This window comes from Helianthus annuus, chromosome 4, assembly GCF_002127325.2.
Source record: "Helianthus annuus cultivar XRQ/B chromosome 4, HanXRQr2.0-SUNRISE, whole genome shotgun sequence".
In the NCBI taxonomy this organism is placed as follows: Eukaryota; Viridiplantae; Streptophyta; class Magnoliopsida; order Asterales; family Asteraceae; genus Helianthus; species Helianthus annuus.
This window is the reverse complement of record NC_035436.2, coordinates 59,596,425-59,604,817: the sequence shown is the minus strand read 5'-3', so window position 1 is coordinate 59,604,817 and position 8,393 is coordinate 59,596,425.

Genomic DNA, 8,393 nt, shown 5'->3' with positions numbered 1-8,393 from the left:
TCATCCATTGTTAAACCTGAATTCTCCTTTTTTTACCTCAACCAATGGCTCCTTTGGCTTTAAAGAACCATAATCATTCCCTGCACAAGGCTTGTCTGACTTTAATCTGTCAGATTCATCACCTGAAGGTGGCTTGTCTGACTTTGACCTGTCAGATTCATCGCCGACCATTTTCTTTTTCTTCTTTACTTCTTTCGTCCTCAGAGTTGTATCTGATGAATTCGTCTTGCTTGACTTTGCAATTGAGGAAGTTGATTCATCAGAACTCTTATTCGATCTTTTTGGTGAATCCAAGGACAAGATCCTTTCGAGATACTCTCTCGCCTTCTTCCTCTTTTTCCTCAGTTTGTCTTTCTGCCCCTGTGAAAGTTTGACTTTCTTTTCTTGAGTTGTCTGTTCTTGAACTTTAGGTTTTAGAACCTTCTGTTCATGGGGCTTGACTTTGACTGGAATCTTTGCCAATTTATGAGACTTAGCCCTCAATCTGTCATTCGATCTCCTTGGGCAATCTCTGGCAATGTGACCTTTGATTTGATAATTGTAGCATCTTCTGGTCTCATAACTCCAATTCTGGCAGTTAACAGCAATGTGTCCTTGATAACCGCATCGGTAACACACTCTGTTATCATACCATGTACCACATTTACACCAAACACTCAGATCATAGCATTATCAGGCTTGGTGATATTCCTTCCTCAAGTTTGCTGGATTTGGCTTTTGAGCACTGTGGTCCGACCTGCACCACTTATTACCAACAATTTTTGAGTTTTCATTTTTTACTTTTTGTAATTTTTCATTGCGATTGGATGATTGATCTGATGAACTTTTATTTTCTTTTTGAATATTTTTCAAATTTTTAATTTTTTGTTTCTGTTCCACTTTCTTCTTCAAAGGTTTTTGCTTAGAGCATTCTCCCTTTTTAGTTGATTGTAGAACAGTTTTCTGAAAATTTTCTTTTATATCATCAGATTTCTCATCGCAATCTTCAACTTTGACATTGTCAAAGTTTGTGACATCGTCACTTATTGGAACAGAATTGATTGGTTTTGGACATGGAAAATTTAAACTGTCTGATGCAGTCACAAAACCTATCAATTTCTTCTCAAGTTCATCGATCTTGTTTCTTGAATTTTCAGCTTCATTTTCAAGCTGAGATATTCTTACAAGATGAGACTTGATTGAATTTTCATTCTCATTCTTCATGTTTTCAAGAACAGACTTTTCATTTTCCAAAACTTTTATCTGTTCTTGAAATTTTGTCTCATTAGCTTTCAGATTTTTGTTCTCCAGTTTTATCCAGAAATCTTCATTTTCTGACGATTTCTTTTTACTTTCAAAGTCTTTTTCTAACTCTTCAATTTTCTTTCTAGCACATTCACCTTATTTTTCAAGTTTAATAATTTTCTGAAGATGGGAATTTATCATTTTTTGCTTTTCAATGTTGTTTTGACTAAAAACATTTCTCCCATCTTCAAGAATTTTTATTTGACTTTGAAATCTTTCTCAGCTTTTAGTTTCTCTATTTCAACAACATTCATTTTATCTTTCAACTTCTGGTTTTCCAATGTCAAACTGTTAAAATTACTTAACAGTTTGTCATTTTCATATTTCAGCTTTACACAATTTTCTTGCAAAACAAGAATCTGTTTTTCATCAGTTTGCTTTTCATCGTTCAACTTCTTGACTTCCGATGTCAAACTTTCCGCATTCTTTAAGAGTTTGTCATTGTCAGTCTTAAAGTTGTCACACTTAGAGCACACTGATTCACAACTTGAGGATCCAAACTCTACAGATTCTTCAACATTTGCCTTTTTCTCTTTCTTGTATGTTCCTGCACAAACAATTTTAACAAAATCAAGAGGGTTTAAATTTTCATCAATACAACATCCTCTCTTATAATCATACTTCATGTTTTGTTTTGCAGCAAAACATATACAAATTCTTTTATTAATCTCAGTAATTACATCCAAATTGATTTTATCTAGATTTCCCAAATTCAGTTCATCTAGATGCTCTTTGATTTTATTCATCAATATTTTCTTCTTATCAGAATTTTCATAACTATGTTTTTGAAGTTTATTGATGAAATCAGATGGATGTAATTTCGAGAATTTAGGCTTTTGTTTTAATTTCTTTAGAACATCATCCCATTCGGCAGGTAAAGCGTCTTCCAGCTTTGATATCTTTTTAGTATCTGTCAAATTTATTCCAAATAATTTTAACTTGTCCATCATGTAATCAAATCTTTTTTTCATCTCTTTCAAGCTCTCATTGTGTTGACAAGCAAACCTTTCAAGTCTAAGAGTCCAAATATTCTTATCATCTTGGTCATACAGACTCGTATGATACCAACCAAATCTATTTAACCTTTCAACAAACTCATTTTCCATTTCATCAAACATTTCTGCCATCGTTCAAATAAACCCGACAAATCTTCCACTCAAAATGTCACAAAAGCGAAATCCCAAATGTTGCACTATAAGAGAAACCTTGAGGTGTCCTGATAAGCGAAACTCCAAAGAACAGACAAGCGAAACCTTGATGTACGTATAAGCGGAACAACAATGTCTGTTCAAGCGAACCCTCAAGCGGAACTTCAACAAATGACCCTTGAAGTGGAACCTCACAAGCGGAACTCTACAAGCGAAACTCCAACTTGTCACTTGAAGCGAACCTTTCAAGTGGAACCACTTGACATTTTGAGCGAAACTACCTGATTTTGTTGACGTACAAGCGGAACTAGGTGGTCATACAAGCGAGACTATACACTGTCCGAATAAGCGAAACCTAGTCCGAAGGTAGTTTGACCCATTTTTAGTCCGTATTTTGGTCTGAAATTTTCAAGGGTTTGTTAATGTCCTATAACACACAATCTGTGAAACTTTGATCCAATTTTGATCGGTAAAAGTCTCTGAACTGATGAAAGAAGGTGTAGAAATCAGAATTTTTGAGCGAAAACGAACTAAACGGTAAGAAATCTTTCTCCTGGGCTCGGATACCACATGTAGGATCGTTAGACGACCTGATGAGTTGATCAGAAGAGTGCTCAGACTGAATCAGAGGCGGAATTCATTGATTCAGTTTTTGTTTAGCTTGATTTCACACTTTAACGTCTCTTTTATTAATCTTCTAACAATTTACAAGCTCTAGAGACAAACTGGCAGGGCTTCGCCGTTACACCACACAACTGCCTCGTGGTTCCGCTTAAAAGACCACCTATATATAGGCATGGGGTTTCGCTTATATGGACATGTCCATATAAGCGAACCTACATGACAGATAAGCGGAACTATATGATGACATTCAAGCGGAATCTCTACCTATGACACATAAGCGGAACCATGTCTAAAACATGATTTCTCGATTTCCGTGCATAATACAAACAGCCCTAACCTAAGACTCGAACTAAGATGTAGTCGACAGACAACTGCACCAACATTTACCCCGTCGCCACGCGTGACGGTAAAGCCCTTTGGGCGTCGCACGACGCCACGCCTCCAATTCGACAGAATGTGTTGGTGCTGGTGCTGCATATGCCCAGCTATAGTTTTAATTGAAAAACGAACTTCAAAGTGTCATAACTTTTTGTCTACTTATCCGTTTTATGCGATTTTTTTCCTACGCGATCGTAATTTAATTCTCTATCTCATGGAGTAAAAACCTGACATTTGATTTCATAAAATTTTAGATTTCAAGCTCTCGGCTTGAAATTCAATTTTAACACTTTTTGATCCGTTTGTGTTTTAATCAAACAAACTTGTTGGTTACCTTTAAAAATGTTAGGCAAATCACCTTATATCAGTTTACTAATATTCACGGTTCAAGTTACGGGTTCTTATGCATTCTTAACCCGCTTTTACTTGAAATCTTATTTTGACCCGTTAAGGTATTTATGCACTCCTTAGATTAAATTACGCTCATTCCTTGTATGCATCATAAGTCCACCCATTCATATTGATTAGTCTTCCACCACAATTATAATTGTGGTGGATTTAACGTACTAGAGTACTTATTCCGAGTTCTATCTCTCGGTTTATCTTTTTATGACAAAAATACATTTTAATGCATTTGACTCGCTAGACTATTTCTGTCACACCCTGACTTTTGCGGAAGCGTGATTATGGTGTGCTTTCGTAATACCATAGCATTCAATCATAACAACAACTATATTATAAAACCATTCGATGTTCATCCATAATTTAAGTTTGAAAACACCACAACATAATTGTTTAGAACGTAGACTTCAAATTTAAGTTACAAACCACAACATGTTTAAATGAGTTCATGAAGACTCGACAAAAGACCTTAAATAAAACCGAGTTTAGAACCATGTATCTCGTGCATGATTAAGATACATCTCCTAGTGACTTCGGATGACATCTTTTTATTCATAACGCAGCTTGAACAATGCAAACACCCGCCAGATCCACTTAATTCCCTGAATTATGCTGAATTTAGCACTTTGGGTGAGTTTTAGGTATTTTCCGGCACTTTAACTATCACTTAGGGATGCAGTTTTGTGGTCCTTACTTCCCTACACACCATACTAGTGTAGTACTTAGTCTCTGGCTCATACTGGGTCTCAAAACACTGTTTGTCTGTGTGCTGAGTCCTGTCAGCATTTTTCTGAGTTATCCACTAACTGTGCTTACTGTGCTTTGTGCATCATTTATGTCAATATGGTTTGCATGTAATAATGATGTGACAGTATGCAATATGTGATGCACATGTAAGTACAATGCAGTAATCAGAAAGCAGTTAATTGTAATTCAGCACAGTCACTAGGCACTAATCAGGACTATTTAATTGTACGGATACCTGGATTTTTGACGGTTGTCACATTCTCCCCCTGTTAAGAAAATTTCGTCCCGAAATTTAAGCTCGGCTACTAGCTGTAGGGGAGTTTGGGAACAAATGTGGGTACTTTGCTTTCATGCGGTCCTCACGCTCCCAAGTGAACTCTGGGCCATGTCGCACGTTCCATCGAACCTTGACGAGTTTAACACTACTCCTATGAGTCTTGTTAACCTTCCAATCAGTAACCTCAACGGGTTCTTTGGTAAAGTGGAGTGTGTCGTCAATGTGAACTTCATCGGCAGGAATGACAACCGTTTCCTGAGTTGGACTCTTTTTCAGATTAGATACATGGAATGTATCATGAACACCTTCAGTTCCACGGGTAGATCCAACTTGTAAGCTTCAAGACCAATCCTTTCTAGGATTCTGAACGGTCCAATATATCGGGGGTTTAACTTTCCACGCTTCCCAAAGCGTGCAACACCTTTCCAAGGTGAGACTTTTAGTAAAACCATATCCCCCGCTTGAAATTCCAAAGGTTTCCTTCTTTGGTTCGCATAGCTCTTTTGTCGATCACGAGCCTCCTTGATGCGCTCTTGGATCTGTATAATCTTATCTATCGTCTCTTGAACCAATTCGGGACCAACAAGTTGTCTATCACCTGCATCTGCCCAGCATAACGGTGATCGAAACTTGCGTCCGTAGAGAGCTTCAAATGGTGCAGCTTGAATGCTCGCATGGTAACTGTTGTTATATGAGAACTCAACCGAAGGTAGATGGGTGTCCCAACTACCACCAAAATCCATTACGCAAGCTCGCAACATATCTTCTAGCGTTTGAATCGTTCGTTCGCTCTGGCCATTTGTCTGTGGGTGAAATGAAGTACTCAGATTCAACTGAGAACCAAAGGCTTCTTGGAAGGATTGCCAAATCCTTGACACAAATCTTCCGTCTCTGTCAGAAATAATCGAGAGAGGCACTCCATGTCGTGCAACTATCTCTCTGAGGTACAGCTCAGCAAGCTTACTAGTGTTATCCTTTTCCCTGATCAGCAGAAAGTGTGTAGATTTTGTCAGACGGTCTACGATTACCCAAATCGTATCATGACCTCTGGGTGTCTTTGGCAACTTCGTTATGAAATCCATTGAAATCTGCTCCCATTTCCACATGGGTACTTCAGGTTGCTGCAGAAGACCTGAAGGCTTCTGATATTCAGGCTTTACCTTGGCACAAGTCAAACATTTGCCAACGTACGTTGCAACATCACCTTTCAATCTCGGCCACCAGTAGAAATCCTTCAAGTCCGGGTACATCATATCTGCTCCGGGATGGATCGAGTACCTTGACTTGTGAGCTCCATCGAAAATAACGTCTCTAAGACCACCAAAGAAGGGAACCCAAATTCTTCCCATGAAACACAATGTTCCTTCCTTGTTGGGTACTAGCTGCTTCTCCATCCCACGGAGATATTCGTCCACAAGATTCTTCTCCTTAAGAGCTTCTTTCTGCGCCGAACGAATGCGCAATGAGAGGTCCGTTTGTATAATCATTTCCAAAGCCCTAACCCTTATGGGCTTGATTCTTTCTTTCCAACTCAAGGCGTCTGCTACTACATTCGCCTTTCCTGGGTGGTACTTGATTTCACAATCATAATCGTTTAACAACTCAACCCATCGTCACTGTCTCATGTTAAGCTCCTTCTGATCAAATATATGCTGTAAGCTCTTGTGATCAATAAAGATCGTGCATCGCGTGCCATACAAGTAATGTCGCCAGATTTTTAATGCAAACACCACTACGCCTAATTCCAAATCATGTGTGGTGTAATTTTTCTCATGAACCTTTAGCTGGCGCGAAGAGTAAGCGATAACCTTTTGTTGCTGCATCAGTACACATCCTAATCCTTGATGTGAGGCGTCACAATATACCACGAAGTCGTCGGTGCCTTTGGGTAGGGGTAAGATGGGTGCATCGCAAAGCTTGTTCTTCAGCAACTGAAAAGCTTCCTCTTGTTTATCTCCCCATTCGTACTTCTTGTCCTTCTGAGTAAGGGAGGTCAAAGGTTGAGCGATTTTCGAAAAATCCTCAATGAATCTGCAGTAATAACTAGCTAAATCTCGGTTGGCGTCTTCGGAGTTTCCCAATTCTTGATCGCTTCGATCTTGGTGGGATCCACATGAATTCCATCTTCGTTTACCACGTGACCAAGGAATTGAACCTCACGCAACCAGAACTCGCACTTTGAGAACTTTGCGTATAATTTCTCTTTCTTAAGCAGCTCTAAAATAGCTCTTAGGTGTTGCTCATGCTCTTCCTTCGTCCTTGGATAAATCAAAATATCGTCGATAAACACAATCACGAATTTATCGAGATATGGCTTGCAGACTCTATTCATCAAATCCATAAACACTGCTGGCGCGTTTGTCAACCCAAACGGCATTACCAAAAACTCATAATGTCCATATCGAGTCCTGAAGGCAGTCTTCGGAATACTCTCCTCTTGAATTCTCAACTTGTGATAACCTGATCGAAGATCGATCTTGGAGTAAAAACTCGAACCTTGTAGTTGATCGAACAGGTCATCAATCCTTGGCAAAGGATACCGATTCTTAATGGTTAACTTGTTTAGCTCGCGGTAGTCGATACACATGCGGAAACTACCGTCTTTCTTCTTGACAAACAGCACTGGAGCTCCCCAAGGCGAGAAGCTTGGTCTGATAAATCCCTTGTCCAAAAGCTCCTGAAGTTGCGTAGACAACTCTTGCATTTCTGAGGGCGCAAGTCGATAAGGTGCCTTAGCTACAGGCGTAGCGCCTGGAACTAAGTCAATGTGGAATTCGACTTGTCACGGCGGCGGCAATCTTGGCAAGTCTTCGGGGGAAGACTTCCGGATATTCCTTCACAACTAGGATATCTTCCAGCTTCGGCTCATCGGCTTCCTTGTCCATGACGTGTGCCAAGAAGGCAACATATCCTTTCTACAAACACCTTCGGGCTTTCAAACAACTGATGATCCTAAAAGGTGTATTATGCTTTTCTCCATGCACCACAATCGTTTCTCCATTCGCCATCGGAATGCGAATGATCTTCTCGTGACGTACGATCTCTGCTCGGTTGCTCGACAACCAATCCATTCCAACTACCATGTCAAAGCTTCCTAACTCGACTGGCAGAAGATCAAGCGTAAACTCGTGCTCCCCGAGTTCTATCACGCAACCTCTAATGACTTCATTCGCTTCTACTAGCTTTCCGTTAGCTGGTTCTATCGAATACGGAATATCTAGCTTACTAGCAGCTAACCCAAGTATATTCTTAAATTCTAGGGATACAAAGCTATAATCGGCACTAGTATAAACCAATACAGATGCAAAGCGTTGGTTGATAGGGAACGTACCAGCGACTACGTTCGGATCTTGGCGAGCTTCCCTAGCTCCGATGTTGAAAACCCTTCTCTGAGCTTGGTTGATCTTTGGGCACCCTCTCTTGAAATGCCCAACGTCTCCATAGTTAAAGCAACCTGGTCCCCGACCATTTCCATTCCCATTACCATCTTGGTTGCTATTTGCTCCATGGTTTCCACTACCAGCTTGATTTCC